At 34.4% G+C, this 13,481-nt stretch overlaps 1 protein-coding gene across 5 annotated transcripts in view; it reads left to right on the forward strand.

Annotated features, from left to right (window-relative positions):
- The window catches only part of NOX4 (NADPH oxidase 4), a 143,707-nt gene that overhangs the window by 92,233 nt on the left and 37,993 nt on the right, over positions 1-13,481 (forward strand). The gene's annotated exons all lie outside the window — the stretch shown is intronic.

Here is a 13,481-nt window from a genome sequence, read left to right on the forward strand (position 1 = left end):
ATGCTTTACTTATCTATTCAATAAGTACTTTTTATTATCTAAGAGATGCATTGTATTAAGAGTTCTGAGTAAATAAAAAGAAATATTATTGATTATTATATTCCCTTGACCCACCAGAGTGACTGACAAGTGGATGTTCATTAAATGTTGGCTTGTTTTTTGGTCATTTAGGTTGTTGTTTGAAGGAAAGGATTCAGGCATAAACATGAATGCAAATATAAATTTAAATATTTTTATAATTAAGTGATAAACAGGAAGTTGGCTTGTAAAATCTATAGTAAATCACAAAAATGTAGATTTAATGTAATCTAGGGCTAAACGAGAAGATTTACAGAGAAGATAGAATTTGAGCTGAACCTTGGAAATCAGGCAAATGAAAAAAGATGTAGGAATTTTTTTCTTTTTTCTTCTAAATTATTGTGAGTATAAAATAGTTGTGTATCATAAGGTACATGTGATGATACAGGCATATAATGTGAATTAATAAAATTAGGTAATTGGGGTATCCATCATCTCAGAGTTATCATTTCTTTGTGTTAGAAACATTCCAATTCCACTCTTAGATATTTTAAAGTATACCCTAATTTGTTTTTGATTATACTCACTTTGTTGTGCTATCAAATATTCTTCATTTTATCTAATTATCTAGATATATTTTTGTACCTGTTCACCATCTCCACTTTATTCCCCCTCCCACTACTCTTCCCAGCCTCTGGTAACTCTCTTTCTCCTCTCTGTCTCCATGAGATCAATTGTTTTTAATGTTTAGCTCCCAAATATGAGTAAGAAACTGTAGGATTTGTCTTTCTGTGCTTGGCTTATTTCACTTAACACAATGTTCTCCAGTTCCATCCATGTTGTTGAAAGTGGCAGAATTTCATTCTTTTTGTGGCTATATGATATTCCATTGCACATATATATATATACAATTTCTTTATTCATTCATCTGTTGATGGACACTTAGGTTGATTCCAAATCTTAGCTATTATGACTACTGTTGCAATAAATCTGGGAATGCAGATGTCTTTTTAATATACTGTCTTTCCCCCCTTTAGATATAAACCCAGTGGATTGCTGGGTCATATGGTTGTTCTATTTTCAGTTTTCTGAGGAATTTCCAAACTGTTCTCCACAGTAGTTACACTAAATTACATTCTCACCAACAATGTACAAGGGTTCCCGTTTCTTCACATTCTTGCCAGCATTCATTATTGCCGGTCTTTCTTTTTGATAAAAGCTATTTTAACTGGGGTGAGATGATATCTCATTGTAGTTTTGATTTGCATTTCTCTAATGACTAATGATTTTGAGCATTTTTTCATATACCTGCTAGCCATTTCTATGTCTTCTTTTGAGAAAGATCTATTCAGATCTTTAACCCATTTTTTAATCAGATTATTTAATTTTTTCCTATTAAGTTGTTGAAGGTATTTATATATTCTAATTATTAATCCCTTCTCCGATGGGCGATTTGCAAATATTTTCTCCTATTCTGTGGGTTGTCTCTTTATTGATTGTTTTATTTGCTGTGCAGAAGCTTTTTATTTTATTTTATTTATTTATTTAATTTTATTTTTTTATTTCAGAATATTACAAAGGTACAAATGTTTTGGCTACATAAATTGCTTTTGTACCATTTGAGTTAAAGTTATAAGTGTGCCCATCCCCCAGATAGTGTGCATTGTACATGTTAGGTGTGAATTTACCCATCGTCTCCTTCCCCCTCCCACCTGCTTGATTTCCAGTGAATGTTATTTCCATATGTGTACATAAGTGTTGATAGATTAGTTCTAATTTAACGGTGAGTACCTAGGTGTTTGTTTTTCCATTCTTGTGATACTTCACTTAGAAGAATGGTCTCTAGTTCTATCCAGGTTAGTACAAGAGGTATTAAGAGGTATTAGTTCACCATTTTTTTTATGGCTGAGTAGTACTCCATGGTATACATATACTACATTTTTATTAATCCAATGATGTATTGATGGGCACTTGGGTTGTTTCCACATCTTTGTGCAGAAGCTTTTTAGCTTGATGTGATTCTGTTTATCCAATTTTGCTTTGGTTGTATGTGCTTTGGGGGTATTACTCAAGAAGTTCTTGCCCAGACCAATGTCCTAAAGAATTTCCCCAATGTTTTCTTTTAGTATTTTCACAGTTTTAGGTCTTAGATTTAAGTCTTTAATCCATTTTGATTTGATTTTTGTGTATGGTGAGAGATAAGGGTCTAGTTTCGTACTTCTGCATATAGATATTCAGTTTTCCCAGCACCATTTATTGAAGAGACTGTCTTTCCCCACTGTATATTCTCGGCACCTTTGTCAAAGATAAGTTCATTTATAGATGTTTGGATTTATTTCTAGGTTCTCTATTTGTACCAATGGTCTGTGTTTCTTTTTTAATGCCAATACCATGCTGTTTTGGTTACTACAGCTCTGTAGTATAATTTGAAGTCAGGTAATGTGATTTCTCCAGTTTTGTTATTTTTAGAACAAAAATGATGGATTTGGCTATTCTGGCTCTTTTGTGGTTCCATATAAATTTTAGCATTATTTTTTCTATTTCTGTGAAGAGTGTCATTGGTATTTTGATGGGAATTACATTGAATCTCTAGATTGCTTTGGGCATTCTAGATTGCATGGACATTTTAACAATATTGATTGTTCCAATCCATGAGTGTGAATAGGACATAGGAATTTTAAGTGAAATTCACAGCATTGTCAAAAATCAGGGAATGCAATGATTGAAACATTTGGGAAGAATAAGCCAATCAGCCTTCAATCCAATAAACCAAAGCAAAGTCAATCAAATGAAGCAAAACAAAAACCATATCAATCAAAGAAAAGCAAAGATTTTTTTTATGGGGAGTAGTTATTTAGGGTCGACTTGGTCAAGATTATGAATGCCTTGACAAAATATTATAATAATCTAGAGACTTTTTGGGAACCTTTTAAAGATTTGGAGCACCATGATGAATACAGTATTAATAAGTGGCTAGTTGGATGGATCAGATTCAAGGGAAGACATGTGGGAACTTGAAAGCAGAGGGGAAGGAGGCAGGGGAGGGGTGGAGATGGAAACTGGAAGGAATGGATTTGTGAGCATAGGTTGAGAAGTTAGCATTAGAAAGGAGAAACTACTATCTGTAAAAATAAAGGAAGGATAAGATGTTGAGCAATAACAAAGAAATATTTTGGGATGAGGAGAAGGATAGTAAACATAAGGAGCTTATATTTTATAGTTTTAAAAAATAATGGTAGTATGTATAAAATTCCCTGTCTTTAGAAAAAATAGCCAGTTTGGAATTGGAGACTTGAAAAATATGAGAAAATATGCAACATAGGATTTAATGGACAGACAACTAAATGAGTTAAAAAGATCTTTGAGCAGTAATGATCTATTTTGAATCATGAAATACAAGGCTTACATAAATAATGTTCATATGGTAGCATTCAAAAAAGATCATGTTAGTCCATTCATGAAAAATCACTGGTATGGTACGGACATACTAATTCTCACGATATGCCCAGAATCAGTTGACATAGTCACAATTTTTTTTTGCACTGTTTGGGAAATGAAGAATGAGGGGAGTTCTTTTCTAGTAAAAATCCTAGTATAGCAGAATTAAGCTTTGTAACAAGTGGGAATTGATGGAATTCTATATCTGAAGGAAAACAAACACAATGAAGACATAATTTAATTCATAAGGGTAAGCAAAAACATTCTGATGGTTTGTTACTAGCTATTGTTACTGAGTTTCTTCAGAAAGTTATTTTCTATCATCAGTAGCTCATTAAAATAAGTGATCATCTCACCATTTATTTTAATCATCTCTATTAGGTACGCTTAATAATGTTAATTTTATCCTCCTTTTTATATACTATGCCATTGAGAAAAACAAGATCATTCTATTCAGAGAGTTCAGTTCCAGTCAGGTGCTTTTCAATTAATAGACCTTTTTTGTTGTTGACTTGAAGTATTTGTTGACTTAGAAAAAATGTCAAGCGTTCATGCAGAGAACCTCTAAATAATCATGTCACTATCTGACACTTTAGTCCAAAAAGAGATTTAGCTGCCTTTAAACAGTGAGATTACAATTATTGAAGGACAAATAGGAACATTATTCTTAAGATAAAGGATCACTGGTTTTTATTCTAAAAGAATTGATTAAAAGCCAATAGTAAGAGCAATAGGTATAGGACATACTAAAGAGGTGTTTATGAGATTGAGTATCAGATTTATTTTTTAAAACCGACTTAGAGATATTTAATAGTGACTTTTTCTTCACTGAAATTTGTTATGAATTGTCAGTGTACAGGGACTAAAGAACAGGTTTAAAATGGCTCTGTAAATGATCTTTCAAAGACTAATCAACTCCACATAGCTGTAGAGTGCCCGAGAAGCCTGTGCAGCAGCTATACAGCACAGGACAAGGAGGCATCAGAGTTTCATATTTGTTTTCTAGATTTTTGTTTTCACCATGCCTCTATTTTCATTTCTTAAATGAGTGAGAGACCAATTAAATCTAGAAGACTCTTAAAACCCCTTAAACACAATTCAGATTTTTCAATGAAATGATGGTAGTAGAGGGGATAGAGTGGATTACCCAAGTAGATACCTCTTTTAATTGGATTGCTATTTTGCTGCTCTTTTAGAATCAGTCATTCTTTCCAGTTTCAAACATATGGTCATGGATTACCTCTTGGCTTGATTATCATTTTAACTGTCTGAATATGTCTCGTTAATTTCCTCATTAGATATGATTACTATTGATTAATGTCTGAGATCATGTAATACTCTTGGTTATTTTAGTGGTTTAAATAGCAGCTTATGCCAGAGAGGTTTGATTTTTACTACAAAAGTATTATATACATAGTATCCACATGTAATTCTAAAATTTTTACCATTGATCAATTCAATAATTAATGAATTGCCAATAATTGTGGATAAACATACAATAAAGGAGTCCTTGTAAGTATCACATGACAACTTTTCCTTGAATCTTAGGTATAAATTTTTGCATTGTCTATTGGAAAAGCTTTCTACAATCAGAACATATAGTTAACTTTAAGTATTAATAGTATAACATTGTGGATTTGCACTGATCACATAATATATTGACTACTCACAATGCGAGTAATATTAGATACAGATTTAGTTAAGAATTGGGCCAAAAAAGAGATGATAACTCTATCTCTATTACTATGTCACTGTAGAAGCCAGTCATGTTTCAGACTTTATCCAGCTGATTTTCCATTAAAAGATTAAAAGAGAATATGTGTTATGTGTTTAAAGTAATTTCTTTTTCATTTTTTGCAACTCCTTGTCAGATTATGACCACACTAAATTATATTAATGTTATTAGTTTATGATGACAATATATTTTAGGACAATTGTGTCATCCCCTTTATACTAGATATAACTATGAATGGCTTTTGGTTGCTACAAAAAGACAAAAAAGTGCTCCTATTGAATACTGAGCCCATTTTGAAGGACATGTTGAAAGAGGAGATCCCAAAAAAAAAACAAAAAAAATTGAGCAGACTGACTTCTTTGAACAGCATGAATCATATTTGGGTATAAGAAATCTCATAGGTTTTACGTAATTCATGTTCACATATTGCAAACTAGTCTAAGCCCATAATAAATATTTATTGTCAACTGCTACATCCACAAAGGAGTGACTGGAAGTACTCTTTTTGTTATTGTTGTTACTATGGTTAGTAAATTACTATGGTTAGTTATTTGTGGTAGATAATATTTTGCTGTTTTTGCTAATAATCAAATATGTGTTAACCACCAACTATGTTCCAGACTCTGCTAGTCTCTAGAAATATAGCACTGAGCATTGCTGTCATAGAAACCGTATTCTGGTCTGTGGGGGCCAGGGGAACCTTTTTGAAAATGCTTTTGTGATGGTTCTATCTCCTGCCGTATGGCCCTGGTTTATGGATTGTGGTAGCCTCACCTACGCCCTATATCCCACCAGCCTCTATGTATAGTGGTAGCTTCCTGCTACTCTCTGGATTTCTTCAACATCTTCAGTTTGGCTTCTTACTTTTTCCCTCACCTGAGTCAGTAGTTCCTTCTGTTAAACTCCTTCCATTTAAATTATGAAGAGTCGTGTTTCTGGCTAGATTTGGACTGTTGCAGTAGATTGGCAAAACTCTCTGAATAGAGCCCTGAATGGAGAGGCGTAATACACAGGGGAATAACATTTCAGACAGAGGTAAGAGGAATTGCAAAAACCCAGAATAAGCCAAATACTTGTGTTCAAGGACCAGTGAGGAGAGGAGTGCAGTGTTACTGACACTTTAGTGAGTAAGTGGGAAAGTCATAGTAAATAAGGTCTGAGAAATACCCATGGGTCAGAATAGGTAGGCACTTGCAGGACTTCACTTTTATTATAAATGTAATGGAAACTTATTGGTGGATTTTAACCAGGATCTGAGTCACATTTTGAAAAGGTAACTCTGGCTGCCATGTTGAGAATATAGTGGAGGTAGGCGGAAGTGGAAACTGGAAGATGAGTTAAGAGAGAAGTTCGTACTGAAGTCCAGACAAGAGAAAAATGCTAGTTTGGTTTAAGGTGATAGTGACTGGGTAATGAGAAGTGGTTGGATATTAAAAGTAAATCTGATAGGTTTTATTGATGTATTTGAGGTGGGAAGTAGGAAATTTAAAAAGACTCTAGGTTTTTAGCTTGATTAAGTAGATTAGATAAGGCTGCCACTTACTGAGATGGGCAGTACTGTGGCTTGTTTGAGGGGCAAGAGTGGACATGCAAAGCTTAGTTTTGTGAATATTAATTTTGAAACATCTCTTAGACTTCCAAGAGGTGAGGTTGCATAGGCATTTGCATATATGAGTCTGAAGTCAGGGAGAGGGCTGGACTAGAGATCTAAATTTGGGAATTATTAGTATATTGATAGATTTGAAGTCTTGAAATTGGATAGGATCACCTACAGCAGCAATTCTCAACTCTGTCAGATCCAACACCTTGTTTTATATGCCTACTTCACCAGTCTTAAAATTAAATTTGTAGACTATATACACACATAATTTAAAAAAAATCGATATAATATCCTATTTTAGTAAGTTTAAAGAAGCTATTAAAATAAAGTGATTTATAACAAATGATTTACATTCAGTATTAAACTTCTAGGCATGACTACACGAGAAATCATAATTAAGTTGGTAGATACTTGTACCTTCATCCAGAATTATTATAAATAAGACATTCTAAATATAGGCACCAAATACAATTCAGGTACCATTAGCACTGTATCCATTACTGTCTTAGTTATCTCAGACTACCATAACAAAATATTATAGATTGGGTAACTTAAACAATATAAATTTGTTTTCTCATAGTTATGGAGGCTAGAAGTCCAAGGTAGGGGTGCCAGCATGCTCGGTTTCTGGAGAGGGCTCTCTTCCTGGCTTGCAGACAGCTGCCTTCTCACTGTGTCATCCTGAGAGACATGAAACTCACTGTGAGATGTGAGAAGCAGAGAGAGAGAGAGCTGTTTCCTATTTCTTCTTACAAGGATACTAACCCCCTTTGATCAGGTCCTTACCCTTATAACCTCCTTTAACCTTAATTACTTTCATGAAGGTGCTGTCTTCAAATACAGCCACATTGGAGGTTAAGTCTTTAACAAATAAGTTTTGGGGAGACAAAGTTCAACTCACAGCACTTATGACGTGATGTTCCAAAATGATGAACATCTTTTGCTAAGTTCTAGACACAATAGAGCACAATGTTTCTTCAGTTTACAGGCTGGTTGTAATCCTAGAAATTTCAGTGTGTATTAAAATCATGCCAAAACTTTGCATTTTTAATAATTATAAATGAGTTTTTATTGGCATGAGTAGCCAGCAAGTCATTTGCAAAGCATACAGGAAATGAGACAATTATCTATTGCATCATATTCTCCACAACGTTACAGAATGCCCTGATCCTGCCACTCTAATTTTCAGTAACTTCTGATCATCATTGTAGGAACCAAATGGCTTCCACAAGCTTTCCAAACTTCCCCTAAGAGATGGCACTGTCCCATCAAGGGTAACTAATTTAGGGAATGGGTATAGATAAGAAATATAACAGAAGACAGAGCCCTGAGACATTTCAATGTAGTGTTCAGCAAAGGTGACTGAGAATTAGTGGCTAGCCAGGTAAGAAGAGAATCAGGAGCTTTTGATTCCTAGACACCATAGGACAGTGTTTCAAAAAAAAGAGGGCTCCATCAGTTGTATCAGATGCTGCTGAGAAGTGGAATAAAATCAGGGCTGAATCAGTGACTTTGGGAGCTTTAATGGAGTGTTGGGAACAAAAGTCTGATTGCAATAAGTTTAAGAGATAATAAAAGTATAAGATGAAGTGGAGATGGTAAGTATAGACAAATCCAGCAGTGTGCTGGGGTTAGCTCCTAGGAACTTGAAAGAGGATGTCTCTCTTCCCAATTCTGTGATCAGTGAAGTCATGTTTGATAGCTTTTCATTATCCACAGTGAGAGTATTTATTTCACAGAAATTGACAAACACCATTCCTATGTGTCCCCTAGAATTCATATAATTGAAACTTAATCACCAATGTGATAGTATTAAGAGGTAGGGCTTTTAAGAGGTGATTAAGTCACAAGGGCAGAACTCTCAAGGACGGGATTAGTTAGTGTCTTTACAAAAGGGCTTGAGGGAGTGGGTTCACCCTCTTCTGTTCTTCCAACACGTGAGGACACTGTGTTCATCCCCTTTTGCTCTTCTGCTCTTCTGCCATTTAAAGACAAAGCAACAACGCACAATCTTGGAAGCAGAGAGCAGCCTTCACCAGAGAGCAAATCTGCTGGTGCCTTGATTTTGGACTTTTCAGCCTCTGTAACTGTGAGAAATAAATTTCTATTCTTTGTAAATTACCCAATCTGTGGTATTTTGTAATAGCAGCACTAATGGACTAAGCAAACCATAAAGTAGGCCTTATGTATTTACTTATTATTTGTTTTTAGCTCTGGCTATTAAACATTTGCCAGAATACCACTGGACAAATTCTACAGAGTTTGTACATAAAGTGAAATAAAGAAATAGGTCAGCAGCTGAAGGGAGGAAATAAGGACAAAGCATATGTAAGTTAGGGGCATATGATTATATTTTAATAGTTATAATAATTATAACCTATTTATATACTTAGGGAATGACATGAATAATGAGAACGAGGTAGAGAGGGAAGAGTTGATACTGCTGGAAAGATAGGTGGTATAGTTTCAGGAGCAAATAGAGGATGCAGAAGTTTCTGGGAGGGAGTCTTGGGAGGTTTTCTGGACCAAACTGAGTGTTAGGGATAAATAAGACTTGCCCAGAGTGGGAGATTATTCCAGGGAAGGAAATAGCTCAAATGGCTCAGAAGGGTGAACTAGCATGGCATGTCAGACAGTGTCATGCTATTGGGAAGCCAGGCTTAGGTGGTATCCAGAGGTCAAGACGAGGAGGAATGTATAGGAATTGCTATGAAACTTGGTCTTTTTCCTAAAGGAAAAAGGTGAAACAGTGAAGAGTTTTAAACAGAGCTGAAATCAAATTTTCATGGTCTGTGTGTCACTCTACCAGTGTTACATGGAAGAGAAAGGAAGAAGACTAGGTTAGAGGAAAAGACATTAAATCAAAGATTTGTCATAGTGTCAAGGAAGTGGAGGAGTTTATCCCCTGAGTTCTGAGAAGGAAGTGATCTGTGGTGTCCAGTGAAATAGGACTGAACAATAACCGTGGGAAGAGATTTCTCTAGCCTCATAAAAATCATGTCCTCAGGAAATGCAAGGGAGAGGTATGGGGATGGTACAGACTGCTGTGAATTACTGAGTAACTTGGAAACCAGTAAGTAGAGAGAGTTAGTGTATAAAAAGAGGCACATCACAAATGGGCCTATTTCGAAATTGTTCCTGTTTCTGCATTTTCCCAGAACTCAGAGAAGGATTGAATTTATACTGATCTTGCCTGTGATTAGCAGTGGGAGATAAGGAGCAAATACAGATGCAATTACCTGTGTATACATCTAGGTGGATCTGGGTCAGGATGAGAATAAACCTATTATATCTTAAAGTATATATGCTTTGTATAATGAAACCCTGTAATTCTAGCCTCATGTGAGTCTATGGGGAAATCATTGAGGACAATTAATTCATCAATTTGATGGAACTTAACTTATTTGCTATCATAATATGATAAATCATTCAAAAGATGTGAGCTGGGCTTAAAATCTGTATTTCATAGCCTCAGAAATCAAGGAAATGAGAAGCACATTATATGTATATTACAATTTCAATGCCCATCTGTTCTCAGGAGAGAGGATAATTTGTTTTTCCTTGGTTTCTCATTTTATGAACATGAAATATATGCTGTCATTTTTTAGTAGATGACAACTCATTTGTAATACCATGGAAATATAAAAACTTCTTAGTAAATAACAGGAATTCACTACTCATTAGGTTTATTATAGTCTATTCATTTTACAACCTCAAACATGGGCAGAAATACAAAATTTTTGTTTTCTATCGCATTAAAAAATATTTCTTTTAGTCTTGAAAATAGTGACACTGAAACTGGAAGTAGAGTTATAGTAAAGTGGTTTGTTTGGATGGATTGTTATATTTTTATTATGAATTGTTATGTTCCTAAGAGAAGTTTAGATTCTGCTATCTAGTATTTTCTACTTGATTTTACTATATAACATGAAGGAAAATAGGAATAATTAGGAATTTTCCTGGTAACATAATTTCTTAATCAATGTCAAAATCATGGTAGTAATGTACCAAATGGCCAAGAAGGTATAATGTCACTTTGCCGAATCAGCCTAGTGTTAATGGACTAATTTCACAGAAGGCAAAAAGGCAAGTGCAAGGCCATTATCATTATCATAAGGAATATTTTTAAGCACTCATTTTCTTGATGTACTTGCTAAGCACTTTATAAAGGCAGTGGATTCATATATTTTCTTGTTGCTCTTCCTTGATCCACACATTCCATGGGCTTGGTCTTTGGCCAGGACGTTCTCTATTTAAGAACAGAGAAAAACTCACTGCATGGTTGGTTTCGATAGGCCTCAAAGGACCATATATTGCATGGCATTGATTTTGTTTGCCCAAGGTTTTAGGTTTGAACTTCATCAAAACATAAAAGAAAACCTCCAGTTTCTTTGGGTCTTGGATAAAATTGCCTGTTCCTCCTTGAACACGCACGTAGGGGGTATTTAGAGTTTGTGCAGAAAGCAGTAGCTGAATTAGTCTCAAGCTGAGTCTTGATCACTTTGAGGTGTTTCTTTTGTTGAAAGCCAACACTGTTTAAAAAAAATACATTTGTGTGGCAAGTGAAAATAAAACATTTTCCTTAGAAGGTGGACTGTGGAAATCTACAATCCACCTTTTAGCAGTAATGTGTTTATCCAAAAATGTCTGTTATTTGCCTTCACTTTTCTTGAACTTCTGGGGTTTTTTTCCTGTCAATCTTTGTTGCAGTTTAGCCTCTGTGGCAATAAAAGACAAGTTATATTTTAAAGGAAAGCCAGTTATAGACATTGATTCATTGATGTATTTAGAGGCCAAGAAGTCTGTTTGTAGTTCTTTCAAAAGCTGCTTTTGATTTTTTTTAGTAGTGTGTTAACAAGTAGGAAGCAGAATAATGAGTATCACAGGAATAGACTTTTATCACTGTGCTTCCCCTAAAAATGAAAGGATCCATTTCCCTTTGTGTAATACTGCATTGGCTGCCTCAGACCTTACAGTGTTTAAAAGTGCTAGGTGTTGAGGCATGCAGATTGTGTGTGACCCTGCTGCATTTTTCTCTTATTTAAGGTAATCCTTAGGCAAGAAGAAAGTAAAGGGAGGGAGGAGGGAAAAAGGAGTACAGTATTTTCTCTGGAGAGAATAAGGCAGTGATGGCAGTGGAAAGAACACTGGACTGTGAGTTTGTTTTTGTTTTTGTTTAAATCTCTTTGCCTTTTGCTGGCTGTGTGACCTTGGGACTGTCAGCCAGTTGTCTGATGTTTAGTTTCCTCACCTACAACATACCCAATGGAGGGACTTGTTTCCTCATTTCTGAGCTCATTATTGCTGTAAAACAGTATAATTCTTTTTAGAGAAGTAAATTCTAGAATATGTATAATTTAATTTCACATAAAGTGGGAATTTATAACAGACAAATTTTGGTATACTTGAGAAGATCTCACAAGAATATTGTGGAGGCTATATGCCAAGTACAGGATGTTTAGGTTGCTTATCTTTCTGTCTCCGATTAGTGTTCTTATTCATTTATTAGCTGATTATACGAACATGTGCTCTATGTTCTCATCTTCTGAAAATTGCCTATATGGGCTTAGTTTTCTTCACCTTATGTAAGACAGTTTAAGATTGTATTTTTTGTAATGCTTTGACATTGGCTTTAATATTTGTAAAAAAAAAAAAAAGGTGGTTTATATAACCAGAGCATGCAGCTGATTGTATTTTTCTTCTGGATCTGCAGACCATTTCCATTTTAATTGTATGACAGAAGATTTGCCTGTATCTTTAATAAGAAAATATTCTTGCTCTGTAACTAGATTTGCTGATTTATCTAAAGTAGTATTTATTTGAATGCCTTTGATGTTGGTTTGAAAGCAATATTTTAAATAGCAACTATTGTTATTCAGTATTGAGTTGCCATGGTAATAAAGGACATTCAGTTGATTTAAACAAACTTTTCAGTAAAGGGAAATTTATGCTCTATATCTTTGTACTTAGTATGGATGTACTTTACATCTGCCCTTTAATTCTCCTTTGGTGAAATAATTTGTTTTTCTAAGATTAATGTGTATGTTTCTTTTCCTAAGGAAAATAAAGCATCAAATTTTGACAAACCATTAATTTCTTTGAATCCCTAGAGTAATGATCTTCTTTCCTTCTTTAAATAATGTTATAATTATTAATACATTTCTAAATTCTTTTTCAAGTAGCTGTAATGGCATTGCAATTCTTTTGTTGTGTTGGCATTTCTTTGTAATAAGCAGAGCTGCCTTGACGATAAGAATTTGTTTTATTCATAACGTGACAAATAATAAATACTCAATAAAAGTTTGTTGAGGGAGTGGATAAATGAATAAAATGAGATTTAACTGATAAAGTTCTAACTACTCAAAATATTGGTCTTACTCTCAATTCTAAATTCTCTACCATTAGAGATTATTGATAAATATTAATAGTGGATGAAGCAAAAATATTCACCTCATCTAGCACCACAGATGAGAAGGACTTCCTTTGTTGGTTTGTTTTATTTTTGAATAAAACCTCCCTTCTTCTTTTGCTTTTTATTACCAGCATATCCAGGCAAAGTTGGCTATTTTGTTCTTCCAGACTCTCAGAGTCTACATTTAGCACTTATTTATTTGTAGTGTATGTAGGGGAGACATGTGTCTCCCCTATTGGACCAGTAGCTCATTGAGAACCTAATTTGTATCTGACTTT

This window comes from Lemur catta, chromosome 7 (assembly GCF_020740605.2).
Source record: "Lemur catta isolate mLemCat1 chromosome 7, mLemCat1.pri, whole genome shotgun sequence".
Classification (NCBI taxonomy): Eukaryota; Metazoa; Chordata; class Mammalia; order Primates; family Lemuridae; genus Lemur; species Lemur catta.